Genomic DNA, 19,029 nt, shown 5'->3' with positions numbered 1-19,029 from the left:
GCACGTGGGCTTCAGTAGCTGTGGCATGTGGGCTCAGTACTTGTGGCTCACAGTCTCTAGAGCACAGGCTCAGTAGTTGTGGTGCATGGGCTTAGTTGCTCTGGAGCTTGTGGGATCTTCCCAGACCAGTGCTTGAACCCGTGTCCCCTGCATTTGCAGGCAGATTCTTCAGCACTGCCCCACGAGGGAAGTCCCAATTCTTTTGTTAAATTGAAGTATAGTTGATTTATACTATTGTGCTAATTTCTGGTATACAGCAAAGTGATTCAGTTACATATATATATATATATATTCTTTTTCATATTCTTTTCCATTATGGTTTATTATAGGATATTGAATATAGTTCCCTGTGCTATACAGTAGGACCCTGTTATTTATCTGTTTTGCATATAGTAGTTTGTATCTGCTAATCCCAAACTCCTAATTTATCCCTCCCCCGCACCCTTTCCCCTTTGGTAAACATAAGTTTGTTTTCTATGTCTGTGAGTTTGTTTCTGTTTTGTAAATAATTTCATTTTTATCATATTTTAGATTCTACATATAAATTATGTCATATGATGTTTGTCTTTCTCTGTCTGACTTACTTCACTTAGTATGATAATCTCTAGGTCCATCCATGTTGCTGCAAATGGCATTTTTTCATTCTTTTTGATGGCTGAGTAATATTCCATTGTGTGTGTATATGTATGTATAGGTGTGTATATATATATATATATATATATATATATATATATATATATATCATATCTTCTTTATCCATTCATCTGTAGATGGAAATTTAGATGCTTCCATGTCTTGGCAACTGTAAATAATGCTGCTGTGAACATAGGAGTTGCATGTACCTTTTCGAATTAAGAGTTTTCTCCAGATATATGCCCCAGAGTGGGACTGCTGGATCATATGGCAACTCTATTTTTGGTTTTTTAAGGAACCTCCATAATGTTCTCCATAGTGGCTGCACCAGTTTACATTCCCACCAACAGTGTAGGAGGGTTCCCTTTTCTCCACACCCTCTCCAGCATTTATTATTTGTAGACTTTTTGATGATGGCCATTCTGACCAGTGTGATGTGATACCTCATTGTAGTTCTGATTTGCATTTCTCTAATAATTAGCAATGTGGAGCATCTTTTCATGTTAGCCAATTAATTCTTGACACTAAATCATGATCCATGAGAGGAAAAACTGATAGACTGGGACTTCCCTGGTGGTGCAGTAGATAAGCATCCGCCTGCTAATGCAGGGGACATGGGTTCGAGTCCTGGTCCAGGAAGATCCCACATGCCACGGAGCAACTAAGCCTGTGCGCCACAACTACTGAGTCTGCGCTCTAGAGCCCACGAGCCACAACTACTGAAGCCCGCATGCCTAGAGCCCATGCTCCGCAACAAGAGAAACCACCACAATGAGAAGCCCGCGCACCACAATGAAGAGTAGCCCCCACTCGCCACAACTAGGGAAAGCCTGCACACAGCAACAAAGACCTAACACAGCCAAAAATAAATAAATAAATAAATTTTAAAAAACTGAAAGACTGGTGGAGCTCTTCAAAATTAGAAATTTTGGTCTTCCCTGGTGGTGCAGTGGTTAAAAATCCGCCTGCCAATGCAGGGGACATGGATTCGAGCCCTGGTCCGGGAAGATCCCACATGATGCAGAGCAGCTAAGCCTGTGCACCACAACTACCAAGCTTGCGCTCTAGAGCCCACGAGCCACAACTACTGAAGCTCGTGCGCCTAGAGCCCATGCTCCACAACAAGAGAAGCCACCGCAATGAGAAGCCTGCACACAACAGAGTAGCATCTGCTCGCTGCAACTAGAGAAAGCTGGCGCACAGCAACGAAGACCCAACACAGCCAAAAATAATAAATAAATAAATTTAAATTTAAAAAAACATTAGAAATTTTGCTCTGTCAAATACCATGGGAAAATGTTGAAAAGGCAAGCAATGAGCCAGGAGGAAATACAGAATATGTAAGTAACACTCAAACTCAACAGTTCAAAAAAAAAACAAAAAACAAAGAATCCCATCAGAAAATGGGCAAATGACCTACTACCACAGAGGACCTACAGATGGCTAATAAGCATGTGAAAGGATGTTGAACATCATTAGCCATCAGGGAAAGGGAAATTAAAACCACGATGAGATATTACTACACCTCTATCAGAATGGCTACAATAAAAAAAGAATGACAACACCAAATGCTGGAAAGGATGAGGAGAAATGGGATCACTCATACATTGCTGGTGGGAATGCGAAATGATACACTGTCACTCTGGAAAACAGCTTGGCAGTTTCTTATAAAACTAAACATGTGATCACCAAACGTCCCAGCAACCGCATTCTTGAGCATTTATCCTCGAGAAATGAACACTTAGCGTCCCACAAAAGCCTATACAGGAATGTTCATAGCAGCTTTATTCTTAACAGCCAAAAACTAGAATCAGTCCAGATGTCCCTCAACAGCTGAATGGTTAAACAAACTGTGGTACATACTTACCATGGATTACTCTGTAGCAATAAAAAAGAATGAACTATTGCTATAAGCAACAGCTTGGATGAATCTCTGAATTATGCGAATCATAGGAGGAACCCCAAACTAGCTCTCACTCCTAATCCAGCAAGACCATGGTACCCCAGAATTCCAAACTGAAAGCCAGTAGTGGCCCAGAGACCTAAGGTGCTCACTATTAAAGCTGACAGTTTGCAGGAGACCACTGCCTCCCTCTAGGGCCCTGAAGCAGATGTGGATACGCTGTCCCCAAAGCTCTACCTGGGAGGGCAAGGTCAGAGTCACTAAGAAGCAATCTGTCATTTAATTATGGCAGCTTACCTTTTTTCCCAGTGGTATTTCTCTTTCTCAGACCCAACTTTAGCTTCTGACATTTCAATCGAAACTCCTATTTCTTCACTATTTCTACCTGCTTGAAGTTCTGGGAGAACAGCTGTTTTTTTCCTTCAGGTTTCTTGTACTAAGCTAAATTCAGAGACCACCAAGGTGTGTAACCAAAAGCCAGGTGATACAGCTGTGCAGACCTCAGGCTTTCTGGCACTTGGATATCTCCATCTTAGCAGGCTCCTTGCAGACAAGAGCTCCTCTCTATTAACCAGAAAGAGTTGCATCCTGGACTCAGACCTCAGCAAACCACAAGAGCTGGATGTTTGTGGTCCCTTCTTTGCTGTAGGAATGGAAATCTGACCTCTGTGACATTCTCTAGAGATGTTCCCAGCCAAAGGTCACAATCTGAGACCCCACACCCAGTCCCTTGATCCTGGAACCAGAACCTTCCTACTATGAATAATGGTTTCATCACTATGGTTCAAAAGCAAAACAAACATGACGTTCAATGGGGAGCATCACAATCTTGCTCATTCCAATCCAACCGTATTTTTTCAAAGAGCAGAGGTCATCAGTGTAACTGCTAACTTCCATGCATACAAATCCTGTATGCAGCCTTTAACTGAGCATTCTTCTGAACTCTAAAAACGATGAGCCACTTTCCTACAACAGGGTTAGGCAAGGTGCCTGCAAACACAGGACTCCCTCATTGAGGGATGAGCTGAGCTAATTTGGCTGCATTCAACAGCCTAGGCAAGCCACATACCTTCAGCTCCCCCCAAGTCAAAAGTATACCCCCTCCTGAACAGGAGAAACTGTTGGAAACGAAAAAGTGTGATTTTAGTCTCATCCTAATGGATCTTGTGACTTCCAGGTCTCTAAGCTCCTCAATAATAATTTTTCAAGGCCATCTGGAATAAATAGAAGTCCCACTCCAAGCTGCATGTATGCTAATTGCAGCGCTTTAAATGGATTTTGTCCTTAAGTGCATAAACCAAAAAGCATGCAAACAACTGGATTAGAAAAGCAAGGTTTTTTTTTAAACCTCTCTAATTGGCATTAAGTCACCAAACATTGTCAAACACATATCACTTGCTTAATTATTTTGTGTGCACATGTGTATATCTTTATAACTTCATAAACATATAAATGAGAGGGAGATGCAGATTTAACGTACACCCATATGGCGATAAATACAAAAGCTGCCAGAAGATTGTAAAATGCTATACTAATGCTAAAATGATACTTTTTTTTTCTTTTGCTTTGCTTCCAAGTCTCAAAGAACAAATTGAGAGTAGAGACACTAAGCCTGGATCCTTATGTAAAAGGAGACATACACACAGACCTTTTTGTCCAGCAATGCAAAATGTTTTTTAAATACTGTTCTTCGGCTCCATATTCTCCTATTAGTCTAATTATCTTTCATTAATCTCATAGTGTGTTTATGCATAAAATCATTTCTGCATGTCCATTAAAATTTTTATTGAAGTAATTTTTCATAAATAACCTACTACGCATCATTCACACCTATATGCCTCATTTCAACACTGCTTTAGGGCTTCCCTGGTGGTGCAGTGATTAAGAATCCACCTGCCAATGCAGGCGACACAGGTTCGAGCCCTGGTCCGGGAAGACCCCACATGCCGTGGAGCAACTAAGCCCGTGCGCCACAACTACTGAGCCTGTGCTCTAGAGCCCGCGAGCCACAAATACTGAAGCCCACACGCCTAGAGCCCGTGCTCCGCAACAAGAGAAGCCACCACAATGAGAAGCCCACGCACCACAACAAAGAGTAGCCCCCTCTCGCTGCAACTAGAGAAAGCCTGCACACAGCAGCAAAGACCCAACACAGCCAAAAATAAATAAATTAAATAAATAAATTTATTTTTTTTAAAAGACACTGCTTTAATAAGTTTTAGTTGGCCTATTACAGTCATAGAACGTACTGAACCACTTTCAGCAGAACCAATCACAAAAATAATAAATATGTTTGCCTCTAGTGTATATGGCAAATAGGCTCAAACGGTTTTTCAACCTTCAAGATGTTGTGGGAGTTAATCTTCTACGTAGCAAAGTCTCAGCCGTGAGGCATCTGCTGAGGTGACCATCATCCCCAGGTCAAACTCCTCTGGTTGTATTGGGCATCTTTTTACCATCCTTCCATGCCTTCAACCTAATTTCTTTGCTGCCCGCACTATGTCTGCCAGCCTGGTAGGCCCATGCTAATTTCCACATTCTCTCAAATGGCTCTTTTCTTTTTTAATTTTTATTTTGTAATTTTAAAAAATTTTTCATTGGCGTATAGTTGATTTACAATGTGTTAATTTCTGCTACACAGCAAATTGAATCAGTTATGCATATACATATATCCATATATGTATATACATCTTTTTTAGATTTAAATGGCTCTTTTCTAAAGCTGCCTCTTCCAAAGGAGAGAGAATAGTCACTCCTATGGGAATTTGCTACTCTCACTTGGTTATTTCAGTAATAAGGCACTTCTATTATCTTCATGATAAGCCCCTGGCATAAGAGCAGGCTTCAAGATTCATTTTCTCTGGGACGCCTCACTTGAATTTGAGAGAAAGCTTTATTTCACTGGCTCCTCATAACGCGAGATTATGTGAGATGCCCTGGCTGAACTCATTCACAATGCCCTCCAAAGGCTGTGTCTACACAGACCAAAGGGAGCAAAAAAAGCAATGGTCATTTATAGAAACAGGCCAGGTCATAGCAGTGCAACTGACATTGCTAATAAGGCAACTGCCAACATTCCAGAAGGAGTAAGATGCTTCGGCCTCTTACAAATCTTGTGAAGTGGGTGCACCACATTTTAGGCCCACATGGGGCATAAATTAAAATACAGTTGAGGTCTTCATTTTCCTTATCTGGAAAAAAAACCCCAAATCTTTCCTCTAACGTAACTCCTTTCTTTTCTTCCCCCTAAAACATAATTCTTCTGTGTAAATCATTGTTGAAAGCATTTACAGTATCTTGGATATCTAAATCCTTGTTTAAGAGGGGAAAAGAAGAGCTGCAGAATTTACCTTTAGAGAGTGATTTTTTTTTTTTTAATTTTTTGGCCATGCCACACAGCATATGGGATCTTAGTTCCCTGACCAGGGATCGAACCCATGGCCCCTGCATTGGAAGCATGGAGTCTTAACCACTGGACCACCAGGGAAGTCCCTAGAGAGTAATTTTTATTAAACATTTTAAAACGTGCTTTAAAAAAATCAGTTAACATGTTGGATCCTGATATTTCCAGATAGTCACTGCAGGTCTCCATTCCACTTAGTTTGTATAGACACATAGCCAAAAGAGAGGGTAAAGGCTTTTACTATGGAGACCAGTATGGAGGCTCTTTAACAACCTAAAAATAGAGTTACCATATGATTCAGCAATCCCACTCCTGGGCATATATCCAGAGAAAAGCCTAATTTGAAAAGACACATGCAGGCTTCCCTGGTGGTGCAGTGGTTGGGAGTCCGCCTGCCAGTGCAGGGGACATGGGTTCGAGCCCTGGTCCAGGAGGATCCCACATGCCATAGAGCAACTGGGCCCCTGCGTCACAACTGCTGAGCCTGTGCTCTAGAGCCCGCGAGCCACAATTACTGAGCCCGTGCACCACAACTACTGAAGCCCATGTGCCTGGAGCCCATGCTCTGCAACAAGAGAGGCCACTGCAACAAGAAGCCTGTGCGCCACAGCGAAGAGTGGCCCCCGCTCGCCGCAACTAGAGAAAGCCCATGAACAGCAACAAAAGACCCGATGCAGCTAAAAATAAATAAATAAAATTATTTTAAAATTTTTTTTAAATTAAGAAAAGAAAAGACACATGCACTCCTATGTTCACAGCAGCACTATTTACAATAGCCAAGACATGGAAGCAACCTAAATGTCCATCAACAAATGAATGGACAAAGATGTGGTACAATGGAATATTAGCCACAAAAAAATGAAATAATGCCATTTGCAGCAACATGGATGGACCTAGAGATTACCATACTAAGTGAAATAAGTCAGACAAAGACAAAAATTATATGATATCACTTATATGTGGAACCTAAAAAAATGATACAAATGAGCTTATTTACGAAACAGAAACAGACTCAGACACAGAAAACAAACTTATGGTTACCAACAGGGAAAGGGGTGGGGGGAGGGATAAATTAAGAGTTTAGGCTTAGCAGATACACACTACTATATATAAAATAGATAAACAACAAGGACCTACTGTATAGCACGGGGAACCAGATTCAATATTTTGTAATAAACTGTAATGGAAAAGAATCTGAAAAAGAATATTTATATGTGTATGTGTGTGTGTGTGTATGAAACTGAATCACTTTGCTATACACCAGAAACTAACACATTGTAAATCAACTATACGTCAATAAAAACAATAAATTAACAAAGGATGGATGGTAAGGGCTTTTGGAGATTTGTCTGAGAATTTAGTAGACATTATAACATATCAGACACGCCATGTGGCCCAGTTGGTTTTAAATGCCAACTCCAATACGGACTGGCTGTGTATATTTGGGCAGGTTATATATCTCATCCAATTATCTGTTTTCTCCTCTTTAAATGGGTTTTTTACACATCTACCTCAGAGAGTTATTTCGAGGATTAAATGAGAAAAATATATGCTATGCCCTTGGCATAGCACCTGGCTCAGTAGGTATCCCAAAACACTAATACATCTTCATGGAAAGTCAGGCCAAGCTACATGGGTCAAACCATCACTTTACAGCACTTCTCTTTGCCTAAGTCTTGGAGTTCTTCACTTTTTCTTTGGTTGTGTTCCAATAAAACTTTATTTACAAAAATAGGTGGAGACAAGATTTGATTGGAAGTTTGCAAACCCCCGTACAGATAATATGTGTAGTGTAGATGTTACAAACACTGTGTATGTGTGTGCATATATATACCTTAGATATGATTTTTCTAAAGTTCGATTTGGTGTATTTTTATGAGTTTGCTGGATATCTGTATGTTTGTGTGAAAGAGCCTTGTGAATGTTCACCCAAACGAACCTTGGAGAACTGTCTGAGTATTTTACATGTGACAGAGATTTTTTTCACAAAGGACAAGTTCTTCCATTACTGCTACATAATTTGCCAAATGCAAATATCTTTATAGTTCTCTGAAGATGCAAAGGTTCCCCAAATGGGTAATGATAGCAAAATTTGAATAATAATCATAGTCATAATTTTTTTAGCACATTTTATATGCTAGGTGCTGAATCGTTGATGTACGTTATATAGATACTAACATGGAGTTCTTCACTCTTGCGTGTGAATTAACAAGCTTGATGTGGTCGGTGAAGGATTCACAATACTTCCAAATTTATCAGACTACTAATGATCCTTCTCGTGCACTCAGGTATGGCTTGATCCCTTGTTCTTTCTTAAGCACTGCATAGTCAGAATGGTCTATATTTTCTCACTGAAGTTTTTCCAGACCAACTTTATGGCTTAGTATATGGTCTATTTTCAAAAATGTTCCATATGTGCTTGAGAAGAATGTGTATTCTTCTAAATGGATGCTGGTCTCCTATATTGAGTTTGTTAACCATGTTGCTCAAATCCTCTGTACCCTTACTCATTTTTTGTTCATTTCATCTATCAATTTCTGAAATCAGTTGGTAGATTTTACAATTTCTCCTTATAGCTCTGTCAATTTTTGCTTTATATATTTCAAAACTATGGTCTTAAGTGCATACAGGCTTAGAATTGTTACCTGAAGAATTGAACATTTTATCATTATTCAGTGATCCTCTTTATCCCCCAAAAAGGCTTTGCCTTAGTTAATTTAGCTACATCAGCTTTTTTCTGGTTAGTATTTGCATAGTATATCTATTCCAATCCTATCCGTGTCCTAATGTTTTAGCTTTGTCTCTCATACACAGCATATAGCTAGATTTTGTATTTTCATCGGTTGTGATAATCTATGTCTTTCAACTGGTGAGTTTAGTCAACTTCTATTCATTGTAATAACTGAGGAGTTGGTTGCCAAGATCAATGGGCCTTTTAAAAGTACCTCCATGTTTCCTGGCTGTAACCTGGTCACTCTAGTCAATTTTGAAACACTCTTTGCTTGCATTTACTCTCCTGTAGGAAGTTAGCAAAAGTCCAATGATCTCCATGAATGAATCTGAGTTGATACTATACAGTTATGGGAAAAAGTCAATTAATGCAAGGAATAGCACACACAAGCCTAATCCATTTGATGTAAACCAATGCATTGCACACGTTTCAATTGCTCTGTATTCCTTCAGAAAAGTGCATGGAAGTGATTCATTAGAACTAACTCTTCACTGGGACTTCCCTGGTGGCGCAGTGGTTAAGTATCTGCCTGCCGATGCAGGGGACACAGGTTCAAGCCTTGGTCTGGGAAGATCCCACATGCTGCAGAGCAACTAAGCCCGTGCACCACAGCTACTTAGCCTGTGCTCTAAAGCCCGCGAGACGCAACTACTGAGCCCACGTGCCACAACTACTGAAGCCCACACACCTAGAGCCTATGCTCCGCAGCAAGAGAAGCCACAGCAATGAGAAGCCCGCGCACTGCAATGAAGAGTAGCCCCCACTCGCTGCAACTAGAGAAAGCCCGTGCGCAGCAACGAAGACCCAACACAGCCAAAAATACATTCATAAATAAATAAATTTATTAAAAAAAAGAACTATACTCTTCACAAGAAAAATACCAATTCTCTAAGGCTCACAGGGCATCCCTGCTGGTAAAATTCAAAAAGCAAGCACAGTGAATAAGAAGTCCTTTTTGCAGACATTTACATCGGGAAAGAACATGATTCTTGACAATTCAGAGTAAATGAAGTGCAAATTATTCTCTTATAATATATCCCAGAATTGAAGCTTAAATTGTAACTAAAAAAGAACCCACAGTTTAATCAGAAAAATATATTTATTGGTAATTCCCATGAGCTCATATTTGATACATTTATATCATAGGATAACAAGTTCAAAACTATCGCTAAGTTATAAATATGGAATTTATGCCGAATTTGCATGTATTGAATTTTATTTTGAATTTGCATGTGTGACTATATTTGAATATTTATAATATTCCAGAAAAAGCACAGTGGAATGTGCAAGACAGATTTATTTAGTGTAATGCTCTGAAATGTGTCAAAGTCTTCAACACTGTTCTTAGAGGCAAAATAGCAGAAATAACAAATGGGACGCAATAAGACCAACTGAATAATCTGCGAAGTCCAATACCTAGCAAAGCTAGGAAAGCTCTTCTGCCAATAAATATTTTACTAAAGTTTAGACAAATATTTCTCTAAGCTTACAATGACTTTGTATTAGAAGACATATACCATTAATTGGATTCTTCATTACACTTTAATGGAAGAAGGAACATTCCCATGCATATCCTTACTTTCTCTAAACTCGGTGACTAAATATCTCATCTTGGGACTTCTCCGGTGGTCCAGTGGCTAAGACTCTGCGCTCCCAATGCAGGGGGCTCAGGTTCAATCCCTGACCAGGGAACTAGATCCCGCATGCATGCCGCAACTAAGGCCTGGTGCAGTCAAATAAAAAAATAAATAAAAATTTAAAATATATAGGGGGGAAAATAAATAAATATCTCATCTTATTTGGCGCAGAATGTTGGTATTAGCTTTCCAAGTGTGAAGCACATTCTTTACGCTGTCAAAGTAACTTGTACCTAGAATGTAGTCTCCATGGAGTCTCAACAATAAGATTCTGAACCTTACTGTATTTAGTGGCCCCTCAGATACCCAGAGCAGTTGAGGAATGAAGTGTTCTAGTCAATTTACAGTTAACCAGGGGCAATGTTATTATGAAGTGAAACTGCTCTGGGGGGAGGCTGCTCCAGCAGCATACACTCCCCTTCTCTCCTGGATGAGGGCAACACATGCACTAACTGATCTAAGCTAGCGGCTGTGGACGTTTAGAACTACAGCCCTTCTCCAACCCCAAGACTTTGCTCTTCCAGCCAGACCATTAGCTCTGGTGTCAGTTCATTTGAAAAGAGGCTCACGAAGATTCAAAATCCAGGCTATCTTGGGTGGCTCTGGCTGAGCAGAGTAAGCCTTTTATTTCCAACTGTGTGCCATTATTAATTTCCAGTTTCATTTAATTTTTAAACAGAGCACAAGCAATAGAAATCCACTCAAATATCTCTGTACTGTACCGGTGTAAGAGTTTCATGGATTCCTCGGAATATGATAACAGCCAATCATCAGAAAAATCAACAGCTGATGCCTGACTTATCACCTCTGCCTTTCAGCCTGTGAGTTTATTTAGCTGAGGCTGCTTTCCTCATTAAGGACTCCCAGAATATCAAGAGGCTAATGAAATAACCAGCCACAGTTTTAGAAACCAAGAAGCAGACTGTGTAATTTATCACAGCCATTATAAAGCATCATTTTTAAAACTGTTAATATTTACTTTTACTATGAAAGTAACGCATACTCATACAGGAAATTCAAATCCTTCAGAGAAACAGGAAAAGAAAATAAGTCACTAATTGATCTATTGATATCTCGGTATTTTTCTTCCATTCTTTGCCTTTTATGCTTAGATTTGAGAGGGATGGAAAAATGATTTGCCTCTCTCCCTCCTCAACCCCTCTCTCACATAATTGTAGTCATACTGGGCCCATAACTGTCTATCTCTTTTTCCCTTAGCATTAAATCACTACCAATTTTCTATAAAAAGGACATTTAAATGGTTTTGAAATAATCCCTCAAGTGGACGTACTGAGATTTCTTGAACCATTCTCCTATATGTGGATGCAGATTTTTCCAATTTGTTGCACTCATGAATAGTTCCAAATAACTTAACAAATAATGGTAGTCTCCTAAGATACCATTCTCATATCACCCTATGCTTTTCCCCCATGGCGCTTCTCACAATTTTAAGTAATGAATTATTTGTTTCACGTCTACCTTTCCCACTCTATGAAGCCAGGGACCACATCTACCTGCTTCCTGGTTCCTGGAAGCACCGTGATAAGAGATATTCAGTAAATATCTGTAAATAAATAAATAAATGAATGAGTCATAGAAAAACATGTACAGGATTGTTTTTCAGTAAAATCCCAGCAAACAAATCATGGGTCAAAGAAGTAAGTATTTTCAATGTTCTCTGCTGATATTATCTATTTTATTTCGGGAAGAATTATTCCAACATAGTCCCACCAACAACATATGAGAATGATGGTATGTACCACACCCTTGTCAGCACTAGCTACTATCTTTTTTTTTTTTAATAATAATGATTATTATAACAGCCACTACTTCATTTATTTTTTTTAATTTATTTTATTTTATTTTATTTTTGGCTGCATTGGGTCTTTGTTGCTGCGCACGGGCTTTCTCTGGTTGTGGCGAGCGGGGGCTACTCTTCATTGCGGTGCGTGGGCTTCTCATTGTGGTGGCTTCTCTTGTTGCAGAGCACGGGTTCTAGGCGTATGGGCTTCAGTAGTTGTGGCTCGCGGGCTCTAGAGTGCAGGCTCAGTAGTTGTGGTGCATGGGCTTAGTTGCTCCGCAGCATGTGGGATCTTCCCGGACCAGGGCTCGAACCCGTGTCCCCTGCATTGGCAGGCAGATTCTTAACCACTGTACCACTAGGGAAGCCCCGCTACTATGTTTTTTTGTTTGGTGGTGGTGGTGATGTATACCGAGGTTTTTTTTGTTTGTTTTAATCCAGGTTAATTAGACAGGCAAAAAGGTTTTCCTATATATAATTATTTGAATTTGCATTTCTTTAGTACCAGTGAGGCTAAAGAGCTTTTCTGTGTCTGTAAACTAGTTGTGGTTCCCCTGTTGCAAATTGTCTGGTCATATCCTTTGTTTTTCTAATCAATTTGTACAAGTTCTTTATCCAGGAACGATGTCAGCCTTTTGTCTGTTTTATTTGTTGTGCATATTTTCATCAGTTTGCCATATGCCTTTTCATTTTGGCTATTTTTGGACAGATGAACACTTCTCATTTTTATGTAATCATAACTGTCGATCTTTTCCTCTCTTCAAACAGCCTTTTACCTGGCTGAGAGTCCCACATGTGAATTGCAGCTATCATTTAAATAATAATGCCAATTGTGAATTCAGACTAACTGGATTCAGAGACTCCTACATATACAATGAAGTCCTAACCTGTCCAGAGCCCCCATTCTCACTTCCTTACAAGCCTTGGCCACTAGAAGCCTAGGCAACTTAGACCGGTCACAGTTCTTGGTATCCTCACAGCCCCCAGCAGATCGCCTTCTCAACCTCTCCATTTTGTCAATGGTACCACCTCAACTCCAGACTGGAAATCAGGGTGGTACCTTTAACTGGACTACAGCCTTCATTTACTTTTATGTTTTTTACATCCCTGCCATGCAAGAGCTTCTCATACTCACTGGGGTTCAACCACCTTGTTGCCATTCCAGGATCTCTACAATGAGGCTCCCTAACCCTCCCCCAGGCATGAACCTTCTCAGGTCTGGCCAGCCCTGGCTAGGTGAGGTGACTTGACCTCACAATGCCATGAGGATGCCACGCCCACCCACAATGCCTCCTTTCTTCTAAATACAACACACGTATTCCTAGAAGCCTTTCCAAACAGATGTCTCCTTTTTCTGGCCTGCTCCTCATACTTTAGAGAGGAAAGGGCCTTAGAAAGCATCTCCTTTAAATCTCCCATTTTTACAGAGGGGGATGGACCTGCCCCAAGTCACATGTTCCTCCCCACTCCCCCACTCCCACCTATACATGACACAGTTCTGCATTTTACTATCTAATCTTAATGACCTTGAGGCTAAAGATGGTGACCTTGGCTTTTTTGGATTTGTCTAGGCTCTAATCTCCCCCAACTGCTAGCACTGGGCAGAGGTCATAATACTTACTCCACAGAGTTTGCTGATTAGACCTAAACTGTTATATAAACAGATGGACTTTTCTCTATTTTTTTCTTTTTTTCGGTAAGCGGGCCTCTCACTGTCGTGGCCTCTCCCGTTGCGGAGCACAGGCTCCGGACGCGCAGGCTCAGCGGTCATGGCTCACGGGCCCAGCCGCTCCGTGGCACGTGGGATCTTCCCGGACCGGGGCACGAACCCGTGTCCCCTGCATTGGCAGGCAGACTCTTAACCACTGCGCCACCAGGGAAGGCCCTATTTTTAAAACATATTCTGGTAAAGATATGACATCTTAAAGACATTATTGATATTCAAATCATTTTCAAACAAAATCCATCTTCTTTATTAAATATCTAAAACACCAAATTATTCTGTTCTACTGTAAGCTCTGTGAGAGCAAAGATGACACGTCTTCCCTGGAATATAATGGGCAGTTTTGCAGAATTTTGTTTAACGAATGACAGAGGGAAGAGGTGACTATTCTTTAGTGTCATTTCATGCTACTTAAGTTGATGACTGATATCTAGAAAAGACAAGCTCTAACATTCTTATTGCCATGTAACAGCACTAATCTAAAATTACTATTAAGAATATCTAATTCTGAGTAGCTTTTTATACCACCTTGAGAACTTCGAGCTTTGTTGGGTTGCCAGCAACACGTTTGCCATCTGGGCAAAGATGCTAACTACTACGGCTGAAGTTCTACAGATGTTATCATGGTGAATTTCTCGCCTTCTCCTGAGAAATACGTGGTAGGGGAGTAATAACAGCTCTTAGTATCCTCTTAGCATCCCCAGCTAAGGGAAGCTACCCTTATGAGAATCCAGTGGCCTACAGCCTGAGGGACCAGAAGGACGGCATCGCTGCCTGGATCAGTCCATTCACTCGCTGCCTTGCCCTGTACCAAAGCCTGTCATGTTGTCCTGCTTCGCTGGAGGAGGGAAGGAGTGGAGTGTGGGCATGTGAGCCATGAGCAGGCTTGTGCACTATGGGCTTCTTGCTAAGACACGGCTCTATCAAAATGGAGCCACCTTGGGAATTCCCTGGTGGTCCAGCGGTTAGGACTTGGCGCTTTCACTGCTGGGGTCCGGGTTCGATCCCTGGTCAGGGAACTAAGATCCCACAAGCCGCACACAGCCAAAAAAAAAGAAAAGAAAAGAGCCACCTTTAAACAAGAAAGGGAAAGAAAAGGAAGCCTTTACCACAGGTATTAAAAAGGAGTGACCACAAAGAAGACAAAAGAAAGAAAGAGAAAAGGCTATGCTCCATGTAAATGCCTTGTAATCCTTTCCTGTCAGGGATAGCCTAGTGGTTTCTAGGTGACGATTAATTACTCTTCCGTAAGACTGCTGCAAAATGTAGAGATACTAAACGTCTAGGATGCAACGTGAATATGATGATCAGATTCTTTGACTTGGGTAGCCATGGAACCTGACCTTCCCCTGCTGCCAGCCACCACCTGAGTGTGCCAGCCAGCACAGTGCTTGGGGAAGAAGAATGAGGCTGGTTCAGTTTCTTGGTGCCCAGTTCTGAGTTCCTCCCACAGACCCAGTGATGCACTAGAGCTGGCTATAAACGGAGGGAATTTGGCCTGAGAAAAGCCTGCAGAATTCGGGAGTTTGAAGAGCTGGTCAGCAACCATGTTTTGATACATTTTCAAAAACAGTCTTGGTAATTCTAGATTGAGCAGGACCTTTCTCTGGCCCCTAAACAATAGATGCATGAAATTCAATTGCTAGGTTTTTTGAAAAGAAATATGATTCTTAATAAACAATTTGTGCCTTTTGCCAGCCAAGCACTCTCTCTTTGTCCTCTCCAGGCAACATGATGGCAGCCGTTCCCACTCAGCCGTTACATATCACTCGAGCACTTCACCATCCGCTGAGGCAGGGAAGCATCTCGAATGTAGCAGTGGGAGCAGAATTCAGGTCTTGGCTTGCAGCCACGGTGGCCTCTCGTGTGCCCCCCACCAATGTGGATGGATGGCTGTGAGTCAAAAGGTGGCCCTTGTCGCCGCTGAGGCCTCTTCCTGACGGTGAGTCACCAGGTCCCCCGCGTCCTCCCATCCTTCTCAGCTTTGCAGTGATTTCTGACTAGGCAATGAGAGGCCCCTTTGCCACCCAGCCACAAGACCTTCTCCTGGTGAGCATAAAACCTCAGGGAGGTAGAAATGTGTTTTTCTCCCAATGGCTGCGGCAACCCTGGTCCAATCACTTGTTCAAACACATGTGTAAAAATGCCTGGAAACGGTGATGATGTAGTTGATAACAATACCAGTTAACATGCACTGAGTGTTCAATTTGTGGTAATGACTCACATGAAATACCTCACTGTGCTTTCACAAAATAAATAAATAAAATTTTAAAAACCTTGTTCATGGAGTCACAGTCAACAGAGCAAGGGCTGTGGAAGCAGCCACAGCTGGAGTAAGGTCCCTGCTGTGTCACTAAAGAGCCCAATGACCTTGAGAAAGTCCTTCAACTCCCTTGGGCTTCTGTCTCATGGGACAAATGGGGAGACTTTCGCCCACTCTGCCTTACTCCTACACATAGTGCAAGTTTACAGAGACATACCAGAGACAAGGGATGGAAAAGCTCATCAGAAACTGGAATGCACTCTCCACAAGACAAGGCTGGGACAGACTCTGGTCCAAGGTCATACAGCTGGTTCATGGCTGGCCTGGAACGAAGGCCCGGGTGTCAGAACTCCCAGGCCAAACAGACTGAGCTGCTGTTCTGCTCAGCTCAGTGGCGCATAGAACCACCAGCAGCTGGCACGGAAGCCTGCTCCACACAGGAACTCCTCGTGGCTGACTTTCGCATCTCCTCGGCCTCACGCATCACCACCAGCACAACTGCCTCTGTCTAAATTTTTAACACACACACACACACACACACGCTCTCTCCCTCTCTCACTGTCACGCACTTGTGCATACCTTCTCTCACACAGATTATCAGAATTCACAGAACTGGTCCTGTACGCAGGGATCTGTCAACATCCTGGGAAACTCTGGAACCCTCCGGCTATGACTACTCTTCAGGATGAAGATTTCTGGAGGTGGGGAGGAATTAAGGAAATAAAAGAAATGCCCTTGGGATAACCATGTGTTTCTCTAGCAGATTTTTTTTCTTTTATCGGTACGCGGGCCTCTCACTGCTGTGGCCTCTCCCGTTGCGGAGCACAGGCTCCGGACGCGCAGGCCCAGCGGCCATGGCTCACGGGCCCAGCCGCTCTGCGGCATGTGGGATCTTCCCGGACCGGGGCACGAACCCGTGTCCCCTGCATCGGCAGGCGGACTCTCAACCACTGCGCCACCAGGGAAGCCCCTCTCTAGCAAATTTTATTTCATTTTGGTGAATACCATAAGATCCAGTAATTCTGACTCTTTAAAAAGTGGGTTTTCTTCTGGGCTTCCCTGGTGGCGCAGTGGTTAAGAATCCGCCTGCCAATGCAGGGGACACAGGTTCGAGCCCTGGTCCGGGAAGATCCCACATGCCGCGGAGCAACTAAGCCCATGCACCACAGCTACTTAGCCTGCGCTCTAAAGCCCACGAGCCACAACTACTGAGCCCGTGTGCCACAACTACTGAGTCCACGTGCCACAACTACTGAGCCCATGCGCCTAGAGCCCGTGCTCCACGATGAGAAGCCACCGCAATGAGAAGCCCGTGCACCGCAACGAAGAGTAGCCCCCGCTCGCCGCAACTAGAGAAAGCCCGCACACAGCAACAAAGACCCAACACAGCCAAAAATAAATAAATAAAATAAATATTTTTTTTAAAAAAGTGGTTCTTCTTTTACTAGACTAGATGGCACTGTGGTATCACCTTTTTGATGATCAAGAAAATCTTATTTCATTTCAAATAATTTTGCTTCCATTGGGGGCCGTCCAAGAGGCTGAACCCTCCCCTTGAGGGGGCCTGGTTATCATATGGTAAATTTCTGAAGTAATCTGCCAGAAGACCAGATACACAATCAAGACCACAATAATAATGTGTGTCTACAGATCCTGTCACACCCTGACCTACATGTCCAAAAGGATTCTAAAAGGCACATGTGCCCTGAGGAATTCCAAACAGGGCCAGGGGGTCCACAGTGGCCAAGACTTCATTTTTATTCCTGTGCCACAGCCATGGCTGTGGAATTCAATTTTTGCCCTCAAGAGCTTTTTACATCACCACCCCTCACAAAACCTACAGGCTCTATCAGCAGGAGGGATTGTTTTCAATATTGCCAAACTGTTTAGGAACGTCTTAAACACCAGAGTCTTGTGGTGACAATGGCTTACACAATTCTCGCAACAGATTGAGGCAGCAACCTTCCTAGGGTCAAGGTTCTCTTAGGTCGGGGAAAAAAAAAAAACGGTTAGTGCTGGAAGGGAAATGAAAGTTCAACAGATTCTCCCAGAATTCCAGCATTCAAAAAGGACACTGTAAACTGAGGGAAGGGAAAGTGAGTAGGGGGTGAGGTTTCCTCTAAATCTCAATGGTGACCAGGAAGTCGGAGCGCTCCATTCGTCTGGGGCTGGACAGAAGAAACTGCCCGGCTCTTGCATTCCAAGAGGCATCAACAAAATATGGCCGTAGCCCTCACCATGAGGGGTTGGGGAGGCAGAGGAGGGAGTGGGGAGCCTGCCCCGGGAAGCAGCCTCTGTAGCAGCAGCAGCCTCCAGGACCCTTGTGGTCACCTCGCTGGGGAGACAGAGAGCATGGCCACGTCAACGAGACTCTCCTTGTCCATTCCCCGGACTGCCTGCCGCAGCCCACATCTGTTTTAGGGAGAGTCGCAGAATGGGAGCCCTGACTGGGGGCAACTGCACCCCAAAGAGTCCTTCCTACTCCTCCCCCCTTTATGGCATCCATGACCTCCAGCAACTGGGCATTGCAGCTGGCTGGAGGAAAATGCCCTAGCTTCAAAAGCAAGTGGCTTTTCATAAAACAGCTCTTTCCGATTCAGCCCTGGGTTCATAAAGTTGGCTGGCGGCGCCCTGCTCCGGGGCTCAGAGTTTGTAAATCAGGAGAGGTTTCTCAAGACTGAGCCCCACATGGGATCCGGGGTAGCGTTCCACCTGCCCTTCGACCCGCGGGGTGCCCCTCGCACTCGCAAAGCGCCGCTGATGCCCGGCGTGCAGCCAGTAGTGCGGGGCGCAAGCTGGGTACCACGAGCTCTCTCTGGGTGTCCGCAAACAGCCGCAGAGGGACATTCATTCGCCCAGGGAGAGCAGAGCCAGTGGAGAGAAAGGAGGAGGGAGGCGACAAAAGTCAGGAAAGAAGAGAAAGAACAAAAAGGGT

General features: G+C 42.9%; 1 protein-coding gene across 4 annotated transcripts in view; it reads right to left on the bottom strand.

The window, feature by feature from the left end:
* HS6ST2 (heparan sulfate 6-O-sulfotransferase 2) overlaps positions 1-19,029 on the bottom strand; it is a 291,333-nt gene that overhangs the window by 269,790 nt on the left and 2,514 nt on the right. The window lies entirely within an intron of this gene.

This window comes from Pseudorca crassidens, chromosome X, assembly GCF_039906515.1.
Source record: "Pseudorca crassidens isolate mPseCra1 chromosome X, mPseCra1.hap1, whole genome shotgun sequence".
NCBI classification, from domain to species: Eukaryota; Metazoa; Chordata; class Mammalia; order Artiodactyla; family Delphinidae; genus Pseudorca; species Pseudorca crassidens.
This window is presented reverse-complemented; position numbering and strand designations above follow the sequence as displayed.